At 46.9% G+C, this 14,105-nt stretch overlaps 1 protein-coding gene across 3 annotated transcripts in view; it reads right to left on the reverse strand.

Moving 5' to 3' along the window:
* Positions 1–14,105, reverse strand: part of EVI5L (ecotropic viral integration site 5 like) — a 1,319,565-nt gene that overhangs the window by 1,092,024 nt on the left and 213,436 nt on the right. For all 3 annotated transcript variants that reach the window (XM_069604001.1, XM_069604000.1, XM_069603999.1), the window contains one exon: positions 2,693–2,752. The gene's annotated coding sequence lies outside the window, so the exon portion shown is untranslated. The remainder of the gene's footprint in view (positions 1–2,692; positions 2,753–14,105) is intronic.

Here is a 14,105-nt window from a genome sequence, read left to right on the forward strand (position 1 = left end):
CCGCCGGCCTGTCCTACAGGGTTGGAGGCCTGCGCTTGAGTAGCTGGAGCTACTCCGCCGCCCTGGCCGTCCAAAAGGACGGCATCGCTGCCATCCTTAAAGGCACCTTCTACCTCCATGGCCTTGAGCTGCCAGGCGTAGTGGGCCCAGCATTTCGTGGAGCGGTCCTTTAACGTCTTTAGCTTGAAGAGCCTGCACGCTCGACAAGACGGTTCGACGTGGTCTCTTAGAAGACACAAGTTAGAAACTAAGTGTCTAACCACGGGAATTTGCGATTACACTTGGGGCAGAATTTAAAAAGGTGCATTTTCCATAATTATAGGTTATGGCAGCTGGGCAAACAAAGTGTAGTAAGGGGAGTATAAGCATCCTAAAATGGCCTCCCCCCTCTCTCCCTACTGTCTGGGCCAATGCCCGGCCTTCCAAGGCTGAACGGTCCGTCGTGGTAGTCTTCCACGGGCAGTTTCCCCGTCTTCACCAGCGTGTCGTTTCGCAGGTCGGTGAAAGGATAGAAAGAACTACTATTGCTAATTGTAAATAGTCAATGGCATTACGCCGAAAGTAACTCCACTATACGCGTCCGTCTAGAATGGTGGAGAAAACAATCTGAGGGACCTAGACGCGTAAGGGGTCATGGGTACATTGGACGTCACACTACGGATAGTATTACTGGCACGCCCTGTCGACGTCCCATTTCGAGTTTCGAAAACAACTGTAATACTCTGCAGCTTCCACTAGATGTCGGCCTATGCACAGCATGCGATCTAAGCAGATATATATATTACACACACACACACATTTTTCTTCTCTTTCAAAGCTATCGCACTTTCGAATAACTTTCCCACAAAGCCGGTCCCAGGTGGACATGGCCGCTTTCTGTTTACTTAGCCTTCTCCACCCGAACCTAGGTTTTCCTGCAATCGGTTCCAGTGAGGTGCCCAGGAGCTGTGCGTGCAAGGATTCTTCCAGTCGAGTCCAGGAGCTGAGTGCTACCCTTCACGATGGAGAGATTCAGGAAACACTGATGTAGACCTCGTCAGGACACTTCAAAAGATGTAGGAGGCAATTTCCAGCTACAACACCATGCACAGGCAGGTGCCCTTCCATTTGTGGTTGAAGAGGAAGAGTCAGATACCTTGAAGCTGGGAGACTGAAATTAAGCAGGAAAGAGATTACTGAAGCCCCGAACACAGAACGGCGACAGTTCTACCGAGGTAGCCCACTGGAAAGCTGGTCAGTACACCACATGGTCCAGGGACACTTCTGAAGGCTCAGGACGGCTGGATCCTCGAGAACAAGTCAAGACTGCTTGGTCCTACCAGTCAGGGGATAGGAAGCACCACTCAAGGGCTTGGCAGATCAGGAAGCCAACAGGGCTTCAACTGGCCAGACACAGGAAGGGATACTAGGCTTCTTCAGAAGTCTTCATCGAATCTTCAGTCAGCTTTTCTACACAGGATGCTTGCTCCAACGCTATCTGATCCAAGATTCTGGCTTGTGGCAATAAGGTCATAGGGTTCTCTCTTTGCCTTCTGTAGGCTGCCATGGAAAGCGAAGTCAAAGCCCACCAATGCTAAGGATCTACAACTTTCAAACACTCAGTGGTCCAATCAGGGATCACTATGGGTTTCACTCATATCTCACACCCAGACCCAGACTCGGACGCAACGAATATGGAGTGGGGCAAGAAAGTCCGGGCTCACACCACACACACTAACACACAAAGGCATCACTAGCCCGCGAAAGCTGGGGCTTTCCTGGGCAAGCACATGACCTTATATGGGATTTCCTGACCTGGGAAGGGAGGAAGAAGGCCAACCAACAATATGGCCAAAGAACAAGCAAAATTCTACAGACGCTGCCATTTTAGGGCACAAGCCACTTTCAGTAGCCATATGTGGTAAACGCGAATGTGCACACTAGAAAAGACACAAATGGTAACAATATAAGTTCTGCCATCAGCATGTCCTTAGGCACATATAAAAGCAACCTAAAATCTCAAGTGTAAAATACTAGGGTGATACAAATGTATGCACATTGCACTGCATTGTAAGATGCTGTGTGCAATGTTAAAAAGTTACCAAAAAGGTAAAAAGACAAAAGAGAAACCAATGTGTTTTCCCCTAACAAAACGGTCAGGGGAGAGGAGCCGAAAAGTGATGGACAGGTTCAAAAACAAAAGCAAAACGTTTGGGGGTCCATAGAACTATGGAGGGAAAGTTGCCAAAAGAGAAAGGTTAATATCCGGATGCAAGACAAAAGCCTTTCTACACTCCCAATGGATGGGCAGACATGGCGAGAATACAAATATTTACTGGCAGCCACCAATTTCACACTTTGCCAATATAAGCCTGCAGATGGGTTATATTGACAAAGTGTGAAAATCTTTTTCTCAAGGTTCCAGCTTCTCATCTTTGAATTGCCCAACATTTGGCGATATAAAGTATTCTGGTGAGGTTTAATTGCCTAAAAACTAACATGTATTTGTGTTAAAAAAAGGTGTTGGTTTAACACAAAGCTTTCTGAAGTCTTCCATGATTTTCAATAGCTCAGTGGTGTTGGGAAGCTTCATTTTGGGTACAATACTGCTTTTTAGCTATGCTTCCAACATTAACAATACATGCAACACAGTTTCAAGTAGGCCGCAAACACTGAACTATTTGTACATGGACAACACTTATTCACATCTTACCTTCAAGGTTGCTTAGAAGTTCCTTAATTCATGTCCCTGCACCGATTCCTGCAGTGATCCCTGTGGTGAGATGAGAAAGAACAGGCCGGTCTTAGAAACACACTAAACCGTGTTAATAAACACAAGGGGGAGTGAGAACATAATTCAATTGTAGAGGCAATGTATGCCTTAAGATAGCTTTGCAAATAAAGATGCTTATTCAGGGCACAGCACCGAATGAGTCACCTGCTTCAGATAAACATTTCTAATACTCCTAACACAACAAAAGCTGAATATTTCTTAAAAAGCAGTTACATAACAAGTACTACATAACAAGTACAAGCTGACTGGCTAGAGCAAGAGCCATCACAGAACTTGGCATTCTAATGTCATACATTTTTAATAGGTACAGCAATGTATAAATTATGCAGATTATTTGAAGCCACTAGAGACTAAAATACTACGGAATAAATCTGACAAAGTGCATCATTTATATCCTATTAATTACAGTACAGTCCCTTCAATTTTATAGAAGCATTTGGTTCAACAAACTATGAATAAAATAGAATACAGCAAACTCTGGAACCAAACCACTTTTAAAAATGAAATCGATGGACAGCTGAGTTTACAGGAATGTGTAGCCCTAATAAGTCATTGGTTTGACCATCTAAGAAGCAGTACATACAGTTATATGCTGCATGGCTTCTGCTCCTTTGCCTTGTGGCAGAAAGTCACTATATCTTAACCGGGGCAACAGGGAACTGCTGCACTGCAGACACTGGATTGCGGTGCTCACTTTTTCTCATGCGGATATAGTGATGCATTCAATGTTAAGGATAATGCAACTACAGTTTATCCTTCAATTTTGAATGTTCATACTAAAACCATCTTGTCCCGTGTTATTGAAGCCCCCTCCCTTTTTTGTATGCACCCATTAACTTAGATGCTCTTGTTTGCATACCAAATGTATCCCCTCCCCACATTTATGAGCAACTCCTATTGTGGAGAGTTGAATTATGAGCTCCCAATTTCTTTTTTTTTAAAAAAAATTTTTTAAGAGTGTACTGACCCACAGGTGACAAGGTGGGCCAATCCGCAACCCGATATGCCTCTTAGAGGGTAGAGAGACTAAGATTCCATAGGCTTGCCCTCCCCCCTAAGAGGCGTGGTATTGCAATACCCAATTTGGAGCCTTCATTACCTAAAAAGATGGTCTGGGACTGCAAGTGTCAGAAAAGCCTAAAGTAACCACAAGGAATATTTGAATGTAAATTGTTCACTAAACTCAACCAGAGAGTGGAGTTAGAAACCCATTGTGCAAAGCATAACTGCTGAACCCATATGCATGCATTAGTATTGGCCGAAGCCCAAGCCCTCTCCCGTAATAATAGTCTCACAACTTGTGTCAAGTTTTGGCAATAAAAGGCCGTAGGATTTTATTGTACAGATATGGTTATGGCAATACACAATATCACATATCATAATGGTATCATACTTTTGGGCACTGGGTCCTGAGGTTACCCCCTCTGACCCGTGCCGCCTTCTTGTGTCCCACGACTTGTTGTGGGCACCGTACAGTACCCTGTTCTTCTTTTTGTTGTTCTTCCCTTTTTTGTAGGGTGGGAGGGTTCTGTGGTAAAGAAGAAAAAAGGATTTGGAAGATACTGAGTAAACAGTGAACCTCCTGTTTGCTTGGGTCCCAGTTCAGGGTCCACAAATAGATTGTGTTTACTCAGAGCATGCTGCTATTATTTATAGGACCCAGGGAGGCTCTGGGTCTTTGTTATGTATGTAGTGGGGGCTGCTGTTGTCGCAGCCCCTGGCCGTATAGCCGACTGTCTGGCCCCCTGGTGGGGGCAGGTCTTTGAACCTGGGCCCTGCCTGACAGTTGGTTTCCTTATGGTGCTTAGAACCTTGCTGTTTGGAGGAAGGGTGAGATGACTGTTCACACCTCACCCTTCCATGTCTTTGTGCTGCAGAGACTGCATGTCTCTGTAGCTGGGGGGAGGAGAGGAGCAGGCACAGATAAGGTTGGGGCTGCCCCTCTCCCAGCTGCTGATGGTAACAGCAGTTACCCTGCCTCGCTTTTGGGATGCCCTGCAGCATTGCCCAGTTAAAGCGAGGAGTTTAATTCAATCGAAGACTTTTAGCAAAGCTGCAAAGGAAAAGTATATTACACGCATTCACTGAATATAAATGCAAAAGGCAGTCAGTCAATCTGCAAACACAAAAGGAAGCACTGTACCTTTAAGTCTGAAGCAAAAGTCCTGCTGGGACTGCTTGCAGACAGGTGGCAACTAAGGCCGTGCATGCTCAGAAAACGCGGAACACCAGAGAACATGCTCATCTGCAATTCCCAAATGGTGCTGCTGGAGCAGTATGTCAGTTTTTGGCACCCATCAGATAGATTACTAGAAGTGTTAAAAGATGCTAAATTTGCCAAGTCCACGTATCTGTGGTTGAGAAGAACAAAATGAACACAGGACTCCCTCCTTTCTCTCTCCCCCCTTGCTGGTTGACACAAAACAATGGTGTAATGTTGTCTGAATGTGGATGCTCTTTCTCTGGAAAGAGAGCATGAAGGACTTCTTGGGGAGGAAGAATACCTTAAAATCCAGAATGGCAACTAAAAAAATGTTATATTTTGAGAATGTCACTGTTAACAGCATACTACATATACTCTGTGCTGATCCTAACATGAAGCTAGGATGGATGCAACAGTAAGGTCCAAGAGATCCTCTCTGTTGATCACCCATCTTTTAACAGTGACCCCAACGTCTTTACCATATCTTCATGTACCTTACTGTTGTATCCATCCTATGTGTTTGTCTGAGCAGGTGAGTGTGATGTCACTGATAGAATGTGTATTACTATGAATGGTAGAATGCCCTACCAAGTGTTCCAGACCAGTCAGTTGGAGGGATGGGATGTCGGTGGTGGGCATCAGTGGGTCCTCCATATAATATCTTATGGACCTGCTGAGATAACCTTGTAACATGAATAAAACGTACCCAAGTGATGATGGAGTATACTTTATAACACTTAATCGAGATGAGAATTGGAGCTAATCTATCGAACTCCCATTATCCCCACTCCACTCACCCATGAATACCTCACACAACTCCTCACCTACCCCACACACACAGTTGACAACACCCTGAACATTTTGATTTGAGGTAAAAAATCATGACTGAAATCGAATCTGTGTGTTATAGTCAGAACACTTTGCTATCCCTTTGCAGTTTAATACCCCCACCTGCCACATATCCCCCCCTCGCACCCCAAACAGACAAACCAATCACAATACAGATCCTTCTTTAGCAGCACTCCTAGCACCCTCCTTCACCACACACACATCCATCTACTCTCTCCAACAATTACAACACCATCATGAAATAGGCACTGAACAAAATTGTTGCCTCAAATCGCAGACAACGCAGCCAAGACCATAAGCGATGGCTCATTAGCAAACTCAACACCCATGTCCACCAATACACAAATGACAAACAAATCCACTTCCAAACCTCATCCCCCTCACAACTCAACAGCCTCAAAGCTGTCTCTCCACCATCACATACTGGATGACCACTCACTTCCTCAAGCTCAACCCTTCCAAAACTGAATACCCCTTCCTCCTGAGGACTTCTGCACTGCATTCCAAGCACAGCAATGCTCTCCACACTGTACTCCTCATCAGCACCCTTAAACACCCCTGCAAGCCATACAAAATGCAGCAGCCAGACTTGTCCTCCACCTACTAAAACATACACACATTATCCTAGCTCTTGCCCTGATCTACTGCCGTCAAAGGACTGTTCATTGTTTTCAAATCCATCACCACAAAACCCCATCTTAACTTCACAGAAAACTCAAACCCATTGTAAGGGTGCCGAAGTTAGATTTGGGCACAATGGTGGCATGTTATTGTGAATAAACCTTTATTTATTGATAAAAGGTTGGATAAATATCTATCACTAAAGCTAAGAGGAGTTTCACCATCGCAAAGAAAACTACTGAAACTGTCAGGAAGTCCAAAATTGTAAACTCCGTCACAGTCGTGTCTCCGACCTACCTCTGTCCCCAACACTAATATTCTAAAAGTAACTCTGCAAGGATGATCTCTTAAAGTAAAAAGTGTTGTCAATCAACAGAAAAGTTCCCAGTCTTTCTGGTGACAAAAAGTGATGCAAAAGAAAGTTCCAAAAATACAAGATTCCAATGCTACCATTGTGCTCCTTTGCCCGTGACTACTTCTTGTTCATGATATTATGATATGATGTGTTATTTATAACGCATTTAAAACCAGAGGTTTCCAAGCATGGGCCGGGGATCAAACCTGTGTTGCTCCGCGTCGTCCAAGGCGAGCACGTTGTCGCTGAGCTATAATCTCGAGATATGCTTATTCCTTAAGGGGCACTGCGCCCCTTTCTTCTTAGATATGTCACTGGGCAATTCACAAGCGAATGCATCTTGTGCTTGTGATTTGGAAAGAGCCAGGAATGAGACGCGGATGCAGTGGATTCATTATTTTGGTGAAAGACTTATAAAAATAAAAGGGATTTGGGAGATGCCACTCTTCCCCTACTCTAAGAGGTGTTTCCCTACCTAACACCAAAACTAAGGGACTGTCCAAGGTCGGGATGTTTAAAGCAAAACCGTCCTGTGTCCAAAGTACTATTCTGGCCCTCACATCTAAGAAAAATAAGCTGAAAAGGGAAAATGTCATTGTTTTTAGTAGTGCACAAATGTTCAAAAAGGAAATGTGTAACCTCAACACAAAAATAGTCCAGAAGTACAGAGTTCCTTTCCCCTGGATTTCTCTTCACCCTTCCTTGCATTTCAAGAATGTCAGTTTGTCAAGTTTCTTTTGATCTTACTCAGGTAACTGGTGTACTCTCCTGCGAGGTTTCCACTTCCGTTTGATATATTTTCACAACTCTTTCGCTAGTCCGGTTGTTTCCTAATCAGGACTACTTTCTCAGGTATTGTATAATACACAATGTTCTACTTGACCATGCCTGGTACACTCTGCTGCCTGGGTTTTCTCACATAGGTATATTCTCATGCGTATATTCTTGCACCTTTAATGTGCCTTGTATAATCCCCTGCTAGGGCTTTCTCAGATGAGCACTGCACACACTTGTAGACAGTCTCTTATATATGTACTGTTCTGTCTTGAATCCCCTTGGTATACCATCCTGCCAGGGTTTCTCTCATGTGTATTGCATACACTCACAAACTTGACACTTTTCTGTATATTCAGTTATGCCGCTATGAGAGATTTTCACATGCTCGTCTTTCTTATTTGCACTTATTTGGGCATTGCAGGCCAGCCGATGCGCCCTGGTGTCCTCGATTCCTGTGGGTGGACTCATCAGCTTTGGCTGGCGTATGTCAGTTCTTCCGTTGCAAGCCAATGGCGGCCTTCCAGCGGTTTGCATTCTCTTGCCGCTTCTGCATCCCAGCTTCAGTTCCTCTCGCAGATCCCGCTTCTCTGTTCCGTGTCTCTCCCGGCTTCAGTGCAGTGAATACTGCCTAGTAGTACCGGCTCTACGTCTGCTTCTGGAGTCCTCGCAGCGTACGGTAGCCTGCAGTTTGCTTTCCTTTCCCTTGTCGAAAAAGCTGCTCAACTCCACGGACACCACTCTGGCACCACGATTACTCAGTCAGCACCGAAAGAGGTAGCGTTCTTCAGCCAGCTTTTTTTCAATCAGCTGTTGTACTGGTTTAAGTTTCCGGCTTCAGGTAGGTTTCTGCAACTAAAGTGTAGCCTGCGCTCCTGGACTCCATTGATCCTCATTGCTTGGCTCATTTTTCTTGTTACCGTATTTTCACACTTGGGGAAAAGTCCCTTTCTGACAATTAGCATGTGCAGCTTGGTACAGTGTTCTTAGAAATCTTGAGGGCGAGTCAGTCTTGTGTGCAGAACCTGGGAAGATGGTTTCAGGCCGTACTTGGGTCGTTGAGTGGAGGGGTGACCATATGCCATTAGGGCATGGGAAATGGCAGGGTTATTCTCAAACGGGAAAGGGGATACCATGCCTTCCCAATGATGCCACAACACCTACCCCCCTCACCTGTACCCTCCCAGAGGGTTGCTTCCCCTTATGTGATCCTCTCTCATATAGCTGCCCCCAGGGTAGGGACCAGGTACCGACTGAGGTCCCATGTCCACATCAGGAGATGCCACCACCGGGAAAGGAGTGAAGACACCATCAGATTCATCAGAATTTCTTTATCCTAGCAACTTGGCACAGTTCGCCATCAAGCGTAGGATTCCTTTCTTAAATAAAATTTAACTTCGAGGGTTCTTTACCATCTTGCTCTCAACCCCTTATGTGGGTGGGAATCCTAGACTTGCAATACTTTGCACTGCTTAGTTCACTCTGCTGCTAAGCCAGTGTTTTCTTTTGGACTGTCTCACTTTCATTCATAGGGTCCAACACCCTTGTTTCCTCATATGGGCGTGGGTCCCAGAATCCCACTGATTCGATGCATGCATTTGGTTTACTCTCCTGCCAACACAACTTGTTCAGGGTCGCAGACCACCTTATTTTCTTATTTGGATGTGGGTCCCAAACTCGCACGGCTTCATTATATTCCCTTGGTTCACTCTCCTACCAAGTATACATCTCGCTCAGGTTCCCAGATCTTCTGTTTCCCGTTTTATATTTAGCCTGTTGCTTCCTCTTACACCTCCCAAACACCCTGTGTACCTGTCTTTCTTACAGGTTACAGCGGTTCCCAGGCTGCTGCGTCCCTCTGTGAGGCTCTGGCAGCATTTGGGCTTCCAGCAGAATCTGCAGCAGCTCAGCAGGTCTCCCCCGCCTCTTGGCTGTGCGTTCTCGCCTTCCTGCACTTTGCCAGTTTTGGGGACACCTGGAGGACTAGCTTGGCGGCAACCAGAGTAGTCCCCTGCAGGCGGAACACGTTTGGGTTCTCCCCTTACTCTCAACACGGCTTCATTCCGTTTTGGCTCACGTCTGCTGCTTTCCTGCATGACTGCCATTGTTGCTCCTCTGAGGAACTCGCTCTTTCGTTTCAGTCCCAGCTGAGCTATTTTGAAAGTTTTGCCTGGGATTGTTATACTTCCTTAGACTAATCACTTGTGGTGAGAAGCTAGACCACTTACTCTGCTTCTTCAGAGTGATCCACGGACTCCCGGTCATCATTATCTTCGCAGTACCAGTTTCCAAATCATATGGTTAACAAATTATACATTCTGGTCTCTCAGGCCTGTCAGGTATGCTGGTTTCACAACAAAATACATTAAGGTTGGCTTGAGGAGTGGGGCGTGGCTAGCCGGCGTGCGATGAGCACGTAGTTTTGCGGAGCTCCCGCTGAAATCCTGCATTACCCCAGAGTGTACCAAAACCAGCACACTCGGTGCAGGAGCGACGTGGGTCACGAGCGACAGACCGTTGAAGCAGAAACATAGGTTATATCCACTAGAAAATCGCATCAAGGAGTGGAAGGCACAACATCAGTATGCAGACCCAAGATGACCACCGGGGCACCCTAGCGAGAAATATCGGACGCCTGCAGTCATCGGAACAGACAGGGAAAGGGTGCCAGCCCGCCGAAAGGTGAGTGGGGACAACGCTGCCTACATAAGGACGAGGGAGGAGAAGGGCGGTCCCCGAGATAGCGAGGGAGCCGCGCTGGTATGAGGAGACTCCCTCGCTAATCAAACAGACCAGCAGGACCATCCACATGTCACAGGTGATTGGAGCATCGGACTGAGAAGCGGTCGCGACACGCACCCGTCAGCGCAGTGAGGCGGAGAGGAGAAGACAACGGAACACAGCACAGGAATCCAACGAGACGGGGATCGGAGCGCGAACGGTCTGGCGTCCCAGACCTGGCATACCCACTACGCACTATAAAAAACGGTGAGGCGCACACCGGGCACACGGTCTGGGACAGCGGCCTGCTATACCCCGACCAAGATAGCAAGCGGGGAAGGGGGGAGTGGACAAGACGGGCCATAAGAGGGCCGAGACTTGAGGAGAAACGAAAAATTGATGGCGGGCCGCTAACCGCCATTTCAATCTGGGCGGGAGTGGGAAAGGTGTACCTGCAGTGGAGATCGGACCTTGACAACGGACAGTGAAACAGCAGAAGCGGCAGGGACATCACAGGTGAGGGTGAATGTACACAGGAGAGACTGGCCTGGAGGTTTGAGCTGATCAGAGTAACTGCAGAAAGTGCTCCTGCTGCACCATAAGCCAAAATCGGGCATTAAGGGGCCGTCAACATACATGGACATGGCAGATTGACTCCCATCAGGGCACCCGGGAAAGGGAGGGGGGAGGATGAGCAGGCGAAGGGGTGAACACACTGCACCCCAAAAGTCCAGGGTCCACACCACGGATCACAGCTGACTCCCCCCACCCCCAAAAGACATTGGTGTTTCTGGACTCAGTGTAACGTTGAAATGTGACTTATCCCGGCCGCGTTTTAACAAGTTTCAAGTGCCCCTCATAAACCTGAGTTGCGCACGCTTCAAGTTAATCACTGACCCAAGAAGAAGTACAGATAAAGCCAAGCGGCACTGAAGAGAGGATAACGCTACACAGTCGAGTACACCCCCTGGTGACTCGGGAACCGACTGCAGCACAAACTCGAACATAAGCCTGGTGCCCAACTGATTAAGCATGGTTAAAGGCCAACAAAAGGTGAAGTACGTGGAAACAAAAGGCAAAACGCAGAGACAACAAGAGCCGGCCCGGGCCACGGAAGAGTAGATCCTCTCTGTTGATCACCAATCTTTTAGCAGTGACCCCAACTTATTTAACAAAAATTGGGGTCACATGGTAAATAAGTGAACCACAATGGCTGTGGAGTATGCAGAGAGAGGCGTTAGAAGATGGGGTCTTCAAAAATGAGATACGCAAGGGGATTCAAAGTTATTTGGAGCTAAACAAAGGCTCAGTGGCATTGGTGGAGACACGCTGGGAGGCCTTCAAGGCATATGTGAGGGGGATGTGCCTTTCAATGACGGTGGGGATGAGAAAGACTGCAGGAGACACTATGACAGTAGAAGATGGCAGAGTTAGATAGGGAAGCTGCTAGGGGCACTAAGGTGGGAGACAGTCCGGCAAAAACCTATCGCTTCACCACAAGACCCTAACAGATAGGCAACACTTTGAAAACAGCTGCCGGGACTTCCGACTACACAGTGAGGGTGACAAAGCGGGGAAATTATCAGCTTGGCTGATAAACAGGGAAAATCCAAGGAGAGTTATAACTCAAATCAGGACCAAATCGGGAGAAGTAGGGGGTATACAGGAGCGGATTAATAGGACGTTTGCAGAATTTTATGGGGGGGAACTATATACAAGTGAAAGGGGATACTTGGAAGAGGACGTGGAGGACCTGCTGGACATGGTGCGGCTACCAAAACTGGGGGGGGTGGGGAGGGGGAGACATGAGGGAAGAACTGGAGACCCAAATAGAGGAAGGGGACATCAAATGGACAATACGCTCCATGAGGGACATGAGGGAGGGCATGGCGCCTGGTAGTGATGGGCTCCCAGTAGTATGTTGCTCAGAATTCATAGATCTCCTAGCCCCATGGGTCAAGAAGGTATCCGACGAGGCGTTCGAGAAAGGGAGCCTCCCAGAATCTATGAGGATAATAATAGTGATCCTGAAGGAGGAGAAAGACCCACTGGACTGTATGTCATACCGACCCATATCTTTACTGAATATTGAGGGGAAAATCTTGGGGTGGGAAAGATCCTGGCAGCCAGGATGCCAAAGGTAGCTCCAATATTGGTTCACCCAGATCAGTGTGGGTTCATTGGGGGACGAACACGTCCGGTAACATCAGTCACCTCCACAATGTCATGGATTATATAAAGTCTCGAAAACAGGATATGGCGATTGCCTCCTTCGATGCCATGAAGGCGGTTAACTCGCTGGAGTGGAAATGGCTATTCAAAGTCCTGAAGGAATGCGGGTTTGGGGAAAACATCTGTAAGTGGCTAGATCTGTTATACAACAAGCCAGTGGCAATGGAAAGAACCAACGATTGGGTCTCTGGGAAATGGGAACTAGAAGGGGGACGCAACAGGGATGTGCAGCATCCCCTATACTATTTGCACTGGCCCTGGAACTTCTGGCAGGATTTCTGCAACAGGAAATTTTAGATGCAAGGATCGACCCGGGGGAGTGAGGCATATATGATCGCTCTATGCTGATGACCTACTTCTATACATGAGCGACCCGTGGGAGAACCTCCCAATGCTACTAGAAAAAAAACAACCGACATATGACGGGCTTCCGAATTAATGAGGGAAAATCATTACTTTTCCCCCTGGGAGGGCTGCGAGGGTGTCCGATGGAGGGTTTACCGGCGGTGGGAATTAAATGGGAGACGGAATCACTCAAATACCTGGGTATACAGATATTCCACGAGATGGAAGAAACCTTTCTACCCTTTGTACAGAACACAGGGAGGGCATTATCGGGAATAGAGGACTCAGTTCAGTTCTGGAAGGGCCTACCTCTCTCCTTGATGGGAAGAGTGGCACAATGTAAAATGGTGATCCTGCCGAGATTGCTCTACTTCTTTACCAACATACCATATGTGGCGAAAACAATCTTCTTTAAAATGCTAGTCAGAGAAGGGGAGGTATTATGGAACACAGGAAGTAAGAGGGTATCCTTAGCGATACTGATTAGACCAAGGTCAGGAGATGGACTAGGCCTACCTGATTACGAGAAATACTTCATAGTAGCACAGCTGCCAGTAGTACTAGAATGGGGGCAACTGCTGTGGGCGGGGGGTCCTGAAGCAGCTGGTGGGAGGCCTACCACCAGATAGGAGGGGGGTTGAATTATTATGGAACCCGATGGGTAATAAGAGGACTACAATTGTGTTTGACGTAGTCAGGGAGACATGGAAGAAATACGTTCGAAAGAGGGGTCCCGGAGGGCTATACGGAGGGAACCAACCCTGGGGGATGGATCGGAAGCTGTGGCAAGCGATCGGAAGAGCAGGAATACAGAGACTCCAAGAGAAGGGATGTAAGGTGGTGGGGGACCTGTTTCAAGGGGGAGAAACTGCTGACGTTTGTAGATTGGTGCACGAAGTTTGAGTTGCCAAAAGGCCTGTTTCTGTTTAACAGAAATTAATTCACACCAACAGGTAAGTACTCAGGTAAGCAAACAAGACAGACTACAATGATAAAATCAGATAGAAACACTTAGGGCCAAAGTCAATGGTTCAAAAGCCTTTTGCTCAAGATAATATAGTTCAGTGTAGTTCGCGGTAAAGTTTAAGGCACGGTTTCCGGACGAGGTTGGTTGGTAGAAAAGTTAGTTCAAAGAGAAGAGAAGGGCAAGCCCTCGGATTGGAGAAAGATTTCAAACACTTTCCCCGTGGCTGAACGAAACTAACAACCGGATTTTCACAGTACCTTAAAAC

Source organism: Ambystoma mexicanum, chromosome 3q, assembly GCF_040938575.1.
Source record: "Ambystoma mexicanum isolate Mex_15411 chromosome 3q, UKY_AmexF1_1, whole genome shotgun sequence".
NCBI classification, from domain to species: domain Eukaryota; kingdom Metazoa; phylum Chordata; class Amphibia; order Caudata; family Ambystomatidae; genus Ambystoma; species Ambystoma mexicanum.